The following is a 15,282-nucleotide window of genomic DNA, read 5'->3' on the forward strand; positions in this document are numbered from 1 at the left end:
TAAAACTTATTGAACAGTATAGTACTAAGTTGCTCTATAAAACTTATTGAACAGTATAGTACTAAGTTGCTCAATAAAACTATTGAACAGTATAGTACTAAGTTTCTCAATAAAACTATTGAACAGTATAGTACTAAGTTGCTCTATAAAACTTATTGAACAGTATAGTACTAAGTTGCTCAATAAAACTTATTGAACAGTATGATATTAAGTCGCTCAATAAAACTTATTGAACAGTTTAGTACTAAGTTCCTCTATAAAACTTATTGAACAGTATAGTACTAAGTTGCTCAATAAAACTATTGAACAGTATAGTACTAAGTTTCTCAATAAAACTATTGAACAGTATGGTACTAAGTTGCTCCATAAAAGTTATTGAACAGTATAGTACTAAGTTGCTCTATAAAACTTATTGAACAGTATAGTACTAAATTGCTCGATAAGTTTTATCGAACGATAAAATTTATCGAACAACCTATTACGTCTGGTGAATTATTTTTACGCGTAAAAATTTTTCCTGAGGAGAATTCTTTGGTGAAAAACTCCTCGTCGCGTCACTATGGAAATCTAAGTTAATTAGATACCACACAGCCCACATTGACCCACATTGACCTTATTGTTCAAGTTCGATTGAAACAATACGAAAGAAAAATGTACATATAGGGTAAAGTCTCCACAGATGGCGATACCTCCGGATCTCTGAGTGCCAACGATAAAATAAGGTAGGAAGTATTTAACATTGCGAAAACGTTCCAATTAATTTGCATAAAAGGAGTCGAGTCGAATGTCCGATTACACAGTCGACTAGATTCGAGGAAAACTCTGGTGTGGGGATAACGATTGCCATTTATAGAGTAATCGTGCGATTGCTGGTAACGGGGACTTTCTTGAATTTATCCACGTTGAAGTCGATGAAACTTGCTCTAAATATTTCAAATTTGGAAACTTACTATATGTGAGAAAAATATCGAAACATAAGTGTGAAAAATTTCGAGACTTATACGTACGAAAAATGTAGAAATTTACTATACGCAAGAAAAATATTGAAACTTACCATATATAACAAACAAAATTTACTATAAATAAGAATCATTTTAAATACTCCATGCGTTGAATTTTTCGATAATTATTTACCATTCTTCTAGTCGTATTATAGTAAAGTGATGTCGAAAATATCGACTAGAATTTCTCCGGACAATCGAAACAATTATTGTAACAATTCCGCGTGGAGGATGACAACGATAAACAATGAAATTTGACGAAACAAAGCACACCGCGTTACGTTGCGTCATTCTGAGTCATCTTTGCGGCTGACTCGCTTAATGCACGTCTAGCCTAAATGACGGCGTTTCGATTCACCAATTAACGCAACGCATTATTAGACTCACTTTCGTTTCCACCTGAAACAATTCGCGTTCGTTCGAAGACGCTAACCGAGAACGAGCGCAACGCAGAAAGAAAACGTTTCAAACGGAACACAATGGCGGATTTTCTCTTCAATTACCCGCGACATTATGACCACCGATGATACACCATCCAACCGCGTTAATACAATGTAGCCAGGGTCGGATTAAGGTCTTTACGCTTTAGGGGCCTTCGACTGGGGGTCTCCAGAGATTAACCCTCGGGTTACCGACAGTAATAAGAGGCAGACGCCGAGTCAATTTGACTCGTTATGAAATTATGTTCGTGTGCATTACGGAAGGGAGTTTTACGTGACATTTTTAAATTAAAAAAAATGAAAAAGAGTGGTTTTTTTTCTTCATACGACAGATTTATCACTTTGTAGACTTTTATGAACCTTTGTAGTACTTTGTAGACTTTTATGAATTTTTGTAGATCTTTGTAGACTTTTGTAGACTTTTGTAGGCTTTTGTAGACTTTTACAGGCTTTTGTAGAACTTTGTAGACATATGTGGAGACTTTGCAGAGACTTCGTAGAGATACTTTTAGACATTTGTAGACCTTTGTGGATCTTTCTAGACCTTTCTAGACCTGCTTAGACATTTGTAGACTTTTCTAGACTTTTGTATTCCTTTGTAGACTTTTGTAGATCTTTGTAGATATATGTAGTGATTTTGTAGAGACTTCGTGAAGACTTTTGTAGATCTTTGTGGATCTTTCTAGATGTTTCTAGATCTTCCTAGACCTGTCTAGACCTTTGTAGGCTTTTCTAGACTTTTATAGTCCTTTGTAGACTTTTGTAGACCTTTGTAGACTTTTTTTGAGTTTTGTAGATTTTTGTAGATATGTGTAGAGACTTTGTAGAGATCTTTTTAGACCACTGTAGACATTTGTAGAAACTTTGTAGAGACTTGGTAGATACTTTGTAGAAACTTTGTAGAAACTTTGTAGAAACTTTGTAGAAACTTTGTAAAGACTTTGTAAAGACTTTATAAAGATTTTATAGAGACTATGTAAAGATTTTTGTAGACATTCGTAGACCTTTGTAGACCTTTGTAGACCTTTCTAGACCTTTGTGGATTTTTCTAGACCTTTCTAGACCTTTGTGGATTTTTCTAGACCTTTCTAAACCTTTGTGGATTTTTCTAGACCTTTCTAAACCTTTTTAGACCTTTCTAGACCTTTCTAGACCTTTCTAGACCTTTCTAGACCTAACCCAGACCTTTCTAGACCTTTCTAGACCTTTCTAGACCTTTCTAGACCTTTCTGGACCTTTCTAGACCTTTCTGGACCTTTCTAGACCTTTCTGGACCTTTCTAGACCTTCCTAGACCTTTGTAGATCTTTCTAGACCTTTGTAAACCATTATAGACATTTCTGTACCCCTTCCTAGAAACTTATAGAGACCTTTGTCCATAAACTGAACAATAACAACGAACCGTCGTTACAAAGTACTTTCAACAAAAATAAAAATTCCAAAGCTACACAAATGCAAGCACACGCCTATATAAAAAAATGCTTCCAAACATGTTTCACAAATACGCTACAAAACTTATTCTTCTCACTTCCAATGCACACGGAAAACCTCTTTAAAGATTCCAAAAATCTTCGATAATTCCGCAACCCCGATTCCCGTCGCTCGCAACGTTCGATACACCGACTCCAACGATGGTTAATCTCGTAAAAAAAGGAAAAAAACGAAAAAAATGATATAAAAATGTCTCTGAAACCTTCCACCCCTTAAAAATATCACCAAAGCGATCTCACGGTACCCCGAGGGATCCACGAGATCATGATCCGTCGGTGAACACAACCGAGATGTATACGGGTCTCTGCGTGAATTTGCATTAAATTAAGTTTCACGTCGGAACGAAAGTACGTATCTCTTTCAGCCCGTTGCCGAATATGTATCACGGTGGCTCCTTCCCATGAATGTGAATTCGTGTGCCGACGTAACGCGAGGTTTCCACTTCCCCCCGCGGTTCCCGTGATGAATACCAATGCCGTCAGACCAGTTTGGAAAGCGTTTCCCGCACCGTGGGAAACGACGCCCGACGATTGCATAACTTTACATAAAATTTCCGTTGATCCGTCGAATCGTAATCGGGAGCAAGCTGGAAACTGGACGGGAGGACGCCGCGTTATCGGCCGTCTCGCGAACACGTGGACTCAGTGTCGCGTTGTGGTACCGAGGGTACAACGAACAACCAACGAGGAACGACTATACCTGCTAGATCGTATGAAAGTGCGACCCAACACGTAGCATGAATCTTCTTGGGGATAAGTTATACGGCGTATCTAAATTGATTAGTCGATGGACATCTTCCGATACCAGGCCTTAACTCGCCCATTAGTGTCAGCCGTGATATTAAATGGCACGTGAGATTGAAACCAGCTGCGTAATAATAACAATAATAATAATAATATTAATAACAGTAGCGGTAGCAGTAGTAGTAACCATAATGCATCTTTATCGCACCGGAGGTTGCGTGAAACACGTATCGAACGATTAAATGGAATTACGGCCAACCGTGGGTGAATGTACACGGTGAGGATACAATTGTTATCGATTTGAAATAATTTGTTTCTTCTTGTTGATTTTGGGAACGGTTGTTTCCTACGAGACGATCTCGAATATTCGAAACGCGTAGCTTTTGTCAGCTGCTTAGTTAACGAGAGAAATTTAACGAACGACGTGTGACCTTGAACATTATTCTTCGACACGCGCATTGTTTGTTTTAATTAACGTCGTTCTTCGGGTACGTGGGTCGTTCGTCACGATCCGTTGAAGGATTTGGTCAGTTTTTTGGATCATTGATCGTTGTCTTTTGTTCGTTACAAGACAGTTGTGACGAGAGAATTCACAGTGGGGTACAAAGTGTGAATATTTTAATCTGACCATTCTGTAATTCCACAATAATTCCATTATTTTTGTTAATTCCATTAAAAAAAAGAAAACGATGGAAATCTTGTTACAGAGGTATTCCCTTTTTCTCGTCGCGGTATTCTAACAGTTAATATTTACAGGGAATATTTTAACAGTTATATTCAACTATTCGACTATTCGACTACTCAAGTATTTCATCAACGATATTCGACCACTGAAATATTTGAACGGTAATGTTCGATTACTCAAATATTTGAACGATAATATTCGACTACTCCAATATTTGAATAACGATACGTGACCACTCGAATATTTTACCAGTTATATTCAACTACTCGACTATTCGACTACTCAAGTATTTGATCAACGACATTTGACCACTCAAATATTTGAACGGTAATATTCGATTACTCAAACATTTGAACGATAATATTCGACTACTCCAATACTTGAATAACGATACGTGACCACTTGAATATTTTAACAGTTATATTCAACTACTCGACTATTCGACTACTCAAGTATTTCATCAACGATATTCGACCACTGAAATATTTGAACGATAATATTCGACTACTCCAATACTTGAATAACGATACGTGACCACTTGAATATTTTAACAGTTATATTCAACTATTCGACTATTCGACTACTTAAATTATATTCATCGATATTTCAAGGTCAAAGAGTGAAATTGCGATCGACGAACAGTATCGAGTAAAACGTACTTCGTGAGAAGTTGTTTCTTTCGGAATCGATGAACGACAAGATGTTCCTGGTGGTAATATTCCAGATTCGTTTTATTCAATTCCGGTGTCAAGTCACAGTTGTATTATCCAGAATGTAATTGAAGAAAGTACGGTGAGAGAAAGATGATAAAGTATTCAGGAGAACGAAGCTTGAAGAGAATAAATACGATGGAAAGAATGACAGAGATAATGAAATAAGTGGGCGGACAGAGAAATGCGAAGCTCGGGGACATAGTGAAACGGAAGAGAGGAGAGTAAGTAGTTGTCATCGACGTTGTTCAGAGATAAGTGTGGTTGCACCCTGTACGATGGAAGATAGACAAAAGTTCATTAATAACGTTCCACTTCCTATAAACTTTCTTAATAGGCGCGACGATTAAGGAAATATATTCTGAATGCAACGTGTGTGGCCCGTCCGAAGTTATTTCTCAGCGATAATCGCCGTGTAAATCAAGACAGTTAATTATATCGCATACGCAGAGATCTCGTTGCGTCGTGGACAGGATCTGGAACTCGGAAAATAGAGTAAATTCTAGCGAGGGTAGGTTCGATATAAACCCACGTCCGGATTTAAAGTCGTTCGTGTTATTAATGTTTCGCCGTAATTGTAGAACTCTGGTTGAATATCGCGACAAGGTACCGGTACGACGGGAAAAGGGAATAGCTCTGTAACAAGATTTCCATCGTTTTCTTTTTTTTAATGGAATTAATGGAAATAATGGAATTATTGAGGGATTATAGAATCGGCAGAGAAATTTTCGCGAGGAGAGACGAAAACGTTCGAGTGTCCGACTCGACGCCAAGAGTACTCGAATTTTTCTATGCTCGAATATTCGAATGATTCGATGGATCAAATATTTCGTGAATATCTTTCCAACGCTACTCGAGTACTCGAGTTAATTCTTCTTAAGTATTTGATCAACGATATTCGACTACTCAAATATTTGTACGGTAATATTCGACTGCTCAAATATTTAAACGGTAATATTCGACTACTCAAATATTTGAACAATAATATTTGGCTACTCAAATATTTGAACGATAATATTTGGCTACTCAAATATTTGAACGGTAATATTTGACTACTCCAATATGTGAATAACGATACGTGACCACTCGAATATTTTAACAGTTATATTCAACTACTCGACTATTCGACTACTCAAGTATTTGATCAACGATATTCGACCACTGAAATATTTGAACGGTAATGTTCGATTACTCAAATATTTGAACGATAATATTCGACTACTCAAATATTTGAATAACGATACACGACCATTCGAATACTATATCTAACTACTCGACTATTCAACTATTTAAATACTAGAACAATGATATATTACTCGACTATTCCGCTACTTGAACATATAAACACCGATATTTGATTACTCAACTATTTGACCACATAAATATCAGTATCATGATACTCCACTACTCAACTATTTAACTTCACTCCTTCGCTTAAATTTCGTTAATACTATTCGCCTACTCAACTATTCTCGACAATACTATTCGCCTACTCAACTATTCTCAACAATACTATTCTCCTACTCAGCTATTCTCAACAATACTATTCGCCTATTCAACTATTCTCGACAATACTATTCGCCTATTCAACTATTCTCGAATACTCGTCCGTTCCAAGTTTTCCCGTATCGTTCGAACATGAAATTGTTCGAACAGTAACTAAGCCTAGCCCGAACGCAAAGCCAGCCGACGAAGAGGCGCCGATAGGACGTTCATCGACAAGAAAAAGGAAATCGTGGATGGTCTCCGGTTAAGAAAATAAAAGAGGCCGCGGAATTAACCCGTCGCGCGGGCACTCGGCGACGCGAAGTGAAAGGAAACGCGACCGGGTGGAAGAAGAAAGAGACGATGAAAAATAAAACGGAACGTAATATTTCTCTAGTAGTAGGAGAAATGTATTAATCGTTCGCGGCAAATAAACCGCTACCTTCGATGGAAATGAAAGTTCCGATCGTGTGTCGTTTCTCACGAAGCCGCGTAGAGATGGCACTCGTGGTGCATCGACGACTCGGAGGGTGAAAGGAACCGGCTGCTAGGAATTCGCTTCTTCTCGATGGAAAAGGTATTATTTCGGTGATGAGCCAATAATTCCTGTCGGTGAACTTCCTGACGGTAATGATGGTCTTTCTATTTCATCCGTGTTCGCGGCGAGATCGTTGAGAAAAAATTCGGTTCGCGCGTCGAAGAAGGTCGTTCGTGGAACGACGGTTGCTCGGTTACCAGTAATCGTGATTGGAAACTCCAGAGAAAAATAATCGTCCCTTCTCGTTTTACTTCTCTCGCGCGCCAATTAGACATAGGACGTGCATAAATTATTTTATTACCGGTAACGTTATAAACAGACGTTTGACGACCGGACACCAGAGTGGTATTTTACGATCGTGTGATCCGTTAGGCTACTCACGCGGCATCCGTGAGTCGCGAACAAGTTCGTCTAGGGAGAATTAGAAAACTTCCCCTTCCAGCTGCCTTTATGTGTACATATACACTGGTGTTCGGTTATTCTAATCGTGGATAATGTTAACGATCGGCTATTGTTAACGTAACCGGTCGTAAAATATCGTAGCGAGGTGATCAAATTATTATGGACACTTTGAAATTACTATTTATTCAAAGTTTGGTCAAGCATGTTAAAATTGTTGGGAAGATGTTGTTACGAATACAACGATACGTTTTTCAATATTTCCAATTCTATTCTTGATCAAACTTTGAATAAATAGTTCCAAAGTGTTCGTAATAATTTGATCACTGTATAGAAAATTAGTTAGAACTTTGGTTATCGGTATCGATTGGGATAATACACTTTGGGGATAAACAATAAGAACACTTATTCTTATTCGAAACTTTTCTTCGAAACTTACTTTTAACTATTATTTAGCTACACATTGGCATATCTTTTCACGAGGAAAATTAATTCCATCTAGAATTAAGATTGTTATCGTTACGATTACTCCGAGTTCTCTGTTAACGGGCAAAGAAAAGAATTGTGTTCCTCTCGTAAATCGAGATGATAAAACGAGAGGAGAAAATGGCAGGGAAATTAACGAGAAAGTTTCCAAGTTAGTGGGTGAGGACGTGATTGCATTTCCTTTGATTTTCCCAAAGGAAAGTAAAAGGCGACGTGCTCTCCACGTCGAGTGAATGTCGGTACGTGGCTGGTAATGTACTAATGGGAATGGGAAAGATGTCACCTGGATTAAGGGGGAATGTACTGCGCAGAGATCGTAAGTTGTCAACGAATCGGATTAGTTGCCCCGCCTCGAATTACACGCATTTTCGTTATCGATTAAGACGACCGCATGTACGAGTCTATCGCGTGACGAATGTCGCGAAGAAGAAGCATCGAAGCAGAGCGAGATGAAGCGATAGCAAGTGACGACTGGAAAGCATTGGCGTAGACACAGACTCGAAATATTACCTAGAAAGAATAAAACTCTTACCTTTCGTAATATACTGACGACTGGAAAGCATTGGCGTAGACACAGACTCGAAATATTATCTAGAAAGAATAAAACTCTTACCTTTCGTAATATACTGGCGACTGGAAAGCATTGGCGTAGACACAGACTCGAAATATTAACTTGAAAGAATAAAAGTCTTACCTTTCGTAATATACTGGCGACTGGAAAGCATTGGCGTAGACACAGACTCGAAATATTAACTAGAAAGAATAAAATTCTTACCTTTCGTAATATAATTACGACGAGTTCCACGTAATAATGTAATATTTATTCTTGATAATAATCGTTAAGTTATCTCTCCTCGCTTACTCTAGACATTCGATTACCTATTGTTCGCTAATCGTTTCGTTTGTTTCTTTAATCATTTTTTCATCGCGTTTGCGGTAAATTTTAGGTTAAAACTTCTCTGGAATCTGTGAAATATTAACAATGCCTTGTTAAGGCAATATTAACAATGCCTTATTAACGATGCCTTATTAGCAATGGCTTGTTAATATTTTAGGTACCGGAGTAATCTGAATCTTCATCATTTTTTAACATCCTCCTTTAGAGTGAGCTATAGTTTACTCGAATCTGTATAAAAAGTATTCTTATGTTTATAAATATACATAAGAAATTTTATTAAGCTATAAGATCTCCGTTTTGTATATTTATTGTGGATTTGGAGATTCTATCCTTATGCACTGTGACTGCTCGTCACCTAAATATGGGGATCTGGATATGGTAGGAAGTGGGTGGAGCTTTGTTCAGTTTGTAGGCACTTGACAACTTACAATTTCTGCATAGTACATAGTACTATATGTAAAAGAAATATGCATATCGTCGAGCAATTTTTGAATAGTTGCAGATCTTCGAAGGCTGACTAAAACGTCTAAACCAATAAGATTCTCAATTCCTGCCGAGTGACATCTTTCTAACTGCTCATGGTGTGTGCACGGTACCTGTTGCTTGCACTAGTCTCCTCTTGCGTTGCATCCTGCGTACAACTTCCGAAATCCTTGTTACCGATTCGTACACAACGCTCGTAAATCCTTCCCCTCTTTGAAGAGTTCAACACGTAAAGAGGAAATAGATTTTCCATCTTCCGTTGCTTCGTTTACACCGGTTTTACTTTTCACCATGCCACTCCATCCAACATTCCTGCGAATGGGCTTCTTTTTCTTTTACACAGCTTTTTTAAGATTAACCAGTGCAAATGCGTACGTAACTCTTCTTCCCTAGATTGCTCCATTTCCTCATACTTTCTTATCTTACATTTAATCGTTCGCGTAATACCATCAAGATTAAGTTTAAAAGCAGCCATTACGCAGGATCATTCTATATATTACATTGCACGCGCAACTCACCGAACGTATTCAAGCGGTAAAGACGTTAAATAATAACAATAATAACGACGACGACCACGACGACGATAAATTGGACCCAATTTCCCGACACGAAACCATTTTTATTCTACGTTCGACGATAATGGTAAATTATCTCTATTTTCGTCGATAATCGACGAATTTTACCGTTTCACTGTTCGACGATGATAATAAATTATTATCACTATTTACGTGCAACGGTTTCTATCGATTCCCGGTTCTGTTTATTTTTCATCAACTTCGAATTTCTTCGAATTTCTACTCAACGTTATTGGCTCCGGAGCGAGCAGACCGACGTTCCAACTACGCTCAAAAGTGCTGATGAATTCTCTTCGAAAGTTACCTCGATTTCTTCGATTGCAACTAGAAAGTACGAAAAATCTAAAGACTAGGAAGATTTCTTGATACACGAGTTGCACTTGTAACATCGCTTTCGCGAGTGCACTCCCTCTGGTTTCTCTTTAATACTAGTGACACCTCGTAAGCTTCACCGAGTATCGTCATTTGTTCGGAACTTGTGCGTTAACTTCCAAGCTTTTGCGTTACCTTCGTAACATAAACCGAAAGTTCTTGGACAGTCCAGAGACCGCTATTGGACGATTCGTTAGCCATTATTTGCAATTAAACTCGAGATTTGGTTCAGAAGAAAGAGATACGACCACCCTCGCCCGGATGGTTAAATTCGAACAGCGTTGCGTAACCGGAGCTATGTTTCTTTTTCCAATCTGAAGATAAATTAATTAATACCATTCAACGGGTTGAATCATCGTGGAAATTTAATCAACGTGCAATTAAACCCGGCATCTGTTATACCTTCCGCCTTGTAATTTTAATTACGGCTGGAAGAGCCAGTCGCGTTGCTTCTTCGATATCCGAACCTTAACGAATAATTTCGATACTAATTAGTGCGCGCAAAAATGGGATCGCGTGACACCGCGTGACCCGCGTGAGTCACCTTACTTCCCTTACTCTGACCACCGCGTGACCTCGCTGACTTCGCTGACTTCGCAGCAAACGGACGATAGTCGTTACGACACTCCTGTTTCGAATTATTCAACCGAATTGAGAATTTGGAACATTTTAGTCGCTCGATATTATTTTTATCGATTTATTATTCTGAACAATCGAGATTGGAACAGACTCCGAACTCTTGAAAACCTCGAATATTTTGTCTAGAGTAATTTGATCAAATTTGAACTTTCTTTTTGAGAAGTTCGAGTGGTTGAGATACTGAACGTTATAGTAAGGATAACCTCGTAAGATTGATCGTTTTGTCGATACAAGAAATTGTAATTACTGATCCATTCAAAGAAAGAAAATTTGTCAATTCTTTAGAGATTCATTTTCAATACTTTCGAACACTATCGTGTTTCTAAGACGCTGGAGGATACTTCAGAAGGTATACTTGTGGTATCGATTATCTAGTACTCTAACGATTTCAAAGTGAGTAAAGTAAAAGAATAAATCATTTTTCTTTCTCGAATACTGCCTCTTGACACCTTGGAAATACAGTTTGTCGACATTTTGGAAACGTAAATACCCACTTTGTTACCCCAATATATCGAACAGTTCGTCGAAAGCTACGAAACGGTGGAGTAATATTGTTCCTCGTTATCTTGAAATGCGTTTTAATGCTTTATCACAATTTGTGCACCAACGGGTCACGAATCTCGCCACGATGAACGAAGAAAGTACGGGTAAAAATTTGTCATCGATTCTCTACGCGAAAATAGATGCACTCGGAATAATTCGCGTTCACTTGGAGGTTTTTCCAAGCGACGATTAGAAGCGGCGAAAGTGACCGGTGAAAATAGAAGAAGAGCTCGCTCGGTCGTGGTCTCGCGTGAGAGAGGTCGAAAAAGATTAATGAGATGCTTTCCACTTCTTCGTGAAGTTACGTTCGCACCTCTCGTAGCTGGCGATAGTATCGCGGGGCCACAACTCGTAATACGTCCGCACGGAATGCGCGCCGGGGCCCTGTTCATGCCCGGGATCGAGATCGAGGATGAGCTATGGTATTCCGTTCCCGATCGCGAATACCATTCAACGCGGAAACGGTGAAGCGTTTGCACTAACAATTATCGTTTTTATACTTTTCGCGGCTTCGTAACCGGGGACGATGATTGTTACCGTTTCCTCCTGCGCTCGTCGAAGAGCGATTGCAAAACCTTCATTATACCCTGCGTTGGTTTTTTTCTTCTTCTTCTTTTTAATGGAGTTACGCTTTATTCGGCGAACGTAGATGTCTTGGATCGTGGACTATCTTTGATTTGTGAATATCAACGCCACCGAGAACAACATCGAGGAGATTTGGATATTGTTAGTTTTTTATTTGAAAATTGAAATTGAAATTTTAATCGCGGTTAATAATTTAGAATTAAAAATGATTTCGTGTGAAAATTGAAATTGAAATTTTGTTTGAAACTTAGAATTGAAATTTTAATCGCGGTAATTATGAATTAAGAATGATTTTGTTTGACAATTAGAATTGAAATTTTAATCGCGGTTAATAATTTAGAATTAAAAATGATTTCGTGTGAAAATTGAAATTGAAATTTTGTTTGAAACTTAGAATTGAAATTTTAATCGCGGTAATTATGAATTGAAAGTGATTTTGTTTGACAATTAGAATTGAAATTTTAATCGCGATTAATAATTTAGAATTAAAAATGATTTCGTGTGAAAATTAAAATTGAAATTTTAATAGCGATTACTACTCACGAATTAAAAATGATTTCATTTGACAACTACAATTGGAATTATAATCGCGGTTAATAATCACGAATTAGAAATAATTTTGTTTGAAAATTAGAGTTGAAATTATAATCGCGGTTAATAATCACGAATTAGAAATGACTTTGTTTGAAAATTTAAATTTAAATTATAATCGCGGTTAATAATCACGAATTAGAAATGACTTTGTTCGAAAATTAGAATTGAAATTTCAATCGTGATTAATAATCACGAATTTAATCGTACCGCGATCAAAATCAATCTTTCTTACCGTTAAGTAATTTCACGCGGGCAGAGAATTTTCTTCTCGCGAGATCTTACCGTTCTTTCAACGCTGACGAAAGTTCGTTTAATATTTATACGATATGAACGAAAGTAGAAAGCAACGTAGCTTCTTAATATTACGTAATCGAACGTAAATGTAACGAACCTGACAATTTTTATTATTTCACGGTACGATCGGTAATCTCTGAAACCGTGTGGACATCTTTGTTGTTCCTTATCGCTATAGAAATTATCACTTCGCTATTGTTCAAAGTTTGTGATAAACGTTCGATCGTTCCGGAATTATAAGAATGTTTCACTGTTTCCGTTTCTGTTGGCCATTATTTGTAAGCCAACATAATTCTTAGCGTGTCTACATGGAATGCACGACGTGACTTCCTCATAGTCAAGTTGAAGATCGAGAATACTTTATGGGTGTCCCTTTCATGGGGGAACTATCGTAAGTACCTCAGCCACGGGAGGTATCGTGACATCGATAATCGTTGTTGTAATATTTTCTTGGATATTCGGTATCGCGAATATTGAAAATAAATTTTTATTCGCTTCGACTTTCGATCGATGTTAGCATCGTTGCTTTCTCGACCCCGATGTTTCTGCGTCGTGTAATTGCACGATGAAATGACAGAAATTGCACAAATTGAAAAATTATAATTACTCGATTCTGTTTACACGAAAATGATACAACACTCGATCGTAGAAGAACTCTGATCGACACCAGTAAACGATACTTAGAACACTCGGTGTTCAAGTACGAGTGTCGAGAATTTGTTTCGTGATTGATAGTTGAAAGACTCCATTTATTGTAATTCGAGTTTATTAAATGTTTTAACCGGGGGAAAAAAAGTGAAAGTTCCCATTGTTCGTTCATACTTAATCAATGTTTCAAGTTCAAGGTTTCATTCATCTTCCTCAATGGAATTTGTGGTTTCACTTTCTCTCGGATTAAAGAACAACATCCCACAAACCATTCGATTTAACTTTCCGTTGTCTAACACGAAGATGAATCGCGTTTCTATTGTTTAATCGAATCCACTTTCAACGATATTTTCATGGTCGTTGACTCAAGCCAAGTACGACAGATTGCAACGCCATACCGAGACAAACTAATTGCAGATATCTAAACCAGAGATACAGAAATTCTTTTTCTGATTTCAGAGATTGCTAAAGGACAGCTACACGCCAATTATTCCGTTTTCTACTTTCTATTTCCTTCAACGATATTTATCACATGTTTTCAATACTTAAAAAAAATATTTCATAAAGTTTCCACGTACGATTCACCGTTCGTAATAAACGACACGTTCGGAATAATCGACGTCTTCGAAATAAATATAATTTCATGATCTGTGAATGTGAAAGTGAAGTTACAATCGTAAACATTCGAGAGAAATTGCAATACCAGAAGCGAAAATAACGTCAACTTGCAAAGAGAAACAATCAAACGCAATAACAAGAAAAAGAAGCTCGAGCAAAAGAAACAAACCGAATCGTAATAGCTCGAGATTAACAATCGTCGTTTATTCATTAAATCGTTTGTTCATCAACCAAAGTAAATAATCTCCGATATGCGTTCCGAGCGTTCGTTAACGATGCAACACCCTGTATATTGTTCCGCGAGTAAAAATGAAATGACGTTCTCCTGGAAGTCAGGCAACAGGGACACAAAGAACGTTAAGAATCGTTGAGAATCGCATTGTTCCGTTTTCATAGAACGATCGCGAATACCGGGGCTCGTGGAAACGGACAATCGCGGCTTTGCAATTCCAAAAGTAACCATACGGGCCTACCTAGCGACGAATCAAGATCACGAATGATGGTCCAACGTTCCGGCGGGTCCGCGATCTGACAAACGACACACGCTTCGCGGAAATGGCTCCGCGGCGATTGCTTTGCAATTCCAAGTACACTCCATTCTGCGTTATCGTTGAAACGGGGCCGGTGTATTTCGTAACACCATCGCGCGCCACGTAGCGGGCACATTTCGCGGTCAAGATCGAGACCGCGCCGCGCCGCGCGATCTATAAGCGGGGTACACCGACCGCGCAAAGAGAGGGGAATCGGTGATTGTTCGCGATCAAGAGTCACCATCACCATTGGTTACGATTCTTCGTCATTTTAGAGGATATGAACTGTATCTGTGTGTATAAACTGTGTTTGTATGTAGGTGTACTTATCGTGGATAAGTAACGGGCATGGTTAACATGCTGTAGGTATGGATGATGTAACTATGGGTAAAGTGGATAGTTGATAAACTGTATCTATGTGTAACTGTAGTTATCGTAGGTAAGTAATGGGTAAAATTAATATAACTATGGGTAAAGTGGATAGTTGATAAACTGTACCTATGTGTAACTGTACTTATTGTAGATA

At 38.0% G+C, this 15,282-nt stretch overlaps 2 protein-coding genes across 5 annotated transcripts in view; one reads left to right on the forward strand and one right to left on the reverse strand.

Annotated features, from left to right (window-relative positions):
- LOC143148136 (uncharacterized) overlaps positions 1-14,800 on the reverse strand; it is a 77,805-nt gene extending 63,005 nt beyond the window's left edge. Inside the window, exon 1 of the mRNA XM_076314089.1 lies at positions 14,700-14,800. The gene's annotated coding sequence lies outside the window, so the exon portion shown is untranslated. The remainder of the gene's footprint in view (positions 1-14,699) is intronic.
- Pip (heparan sulfate 2-O-sulfotransferase pipe) overlaps positions 1-15,282 on the forward strand; it is a 149,417-nt gene that overhangs the window by 75,002 nt on the left and 59,133 nt on the right. The gene's annotated exons all lie outside the window — the stretch shown is intronic.

The sequence above is a fragment of the Ptiloglossa arizonensis genome, chromosome 6, assembly GCF_051014685.1.
Source record: "Ptiloglossa arizonensis isolate GNS036 chromosome 6, iyPtiAriz1_principal, whole genome shotgun sequence".
In the NCBI taxonomy this organism is placed as follows: Eukaryota; Metazoa; Arthropoda; class Insecta; order Hymenoptera; family Colletidae; genus Ptiloglossa; species Ptiloglossa arizonensis.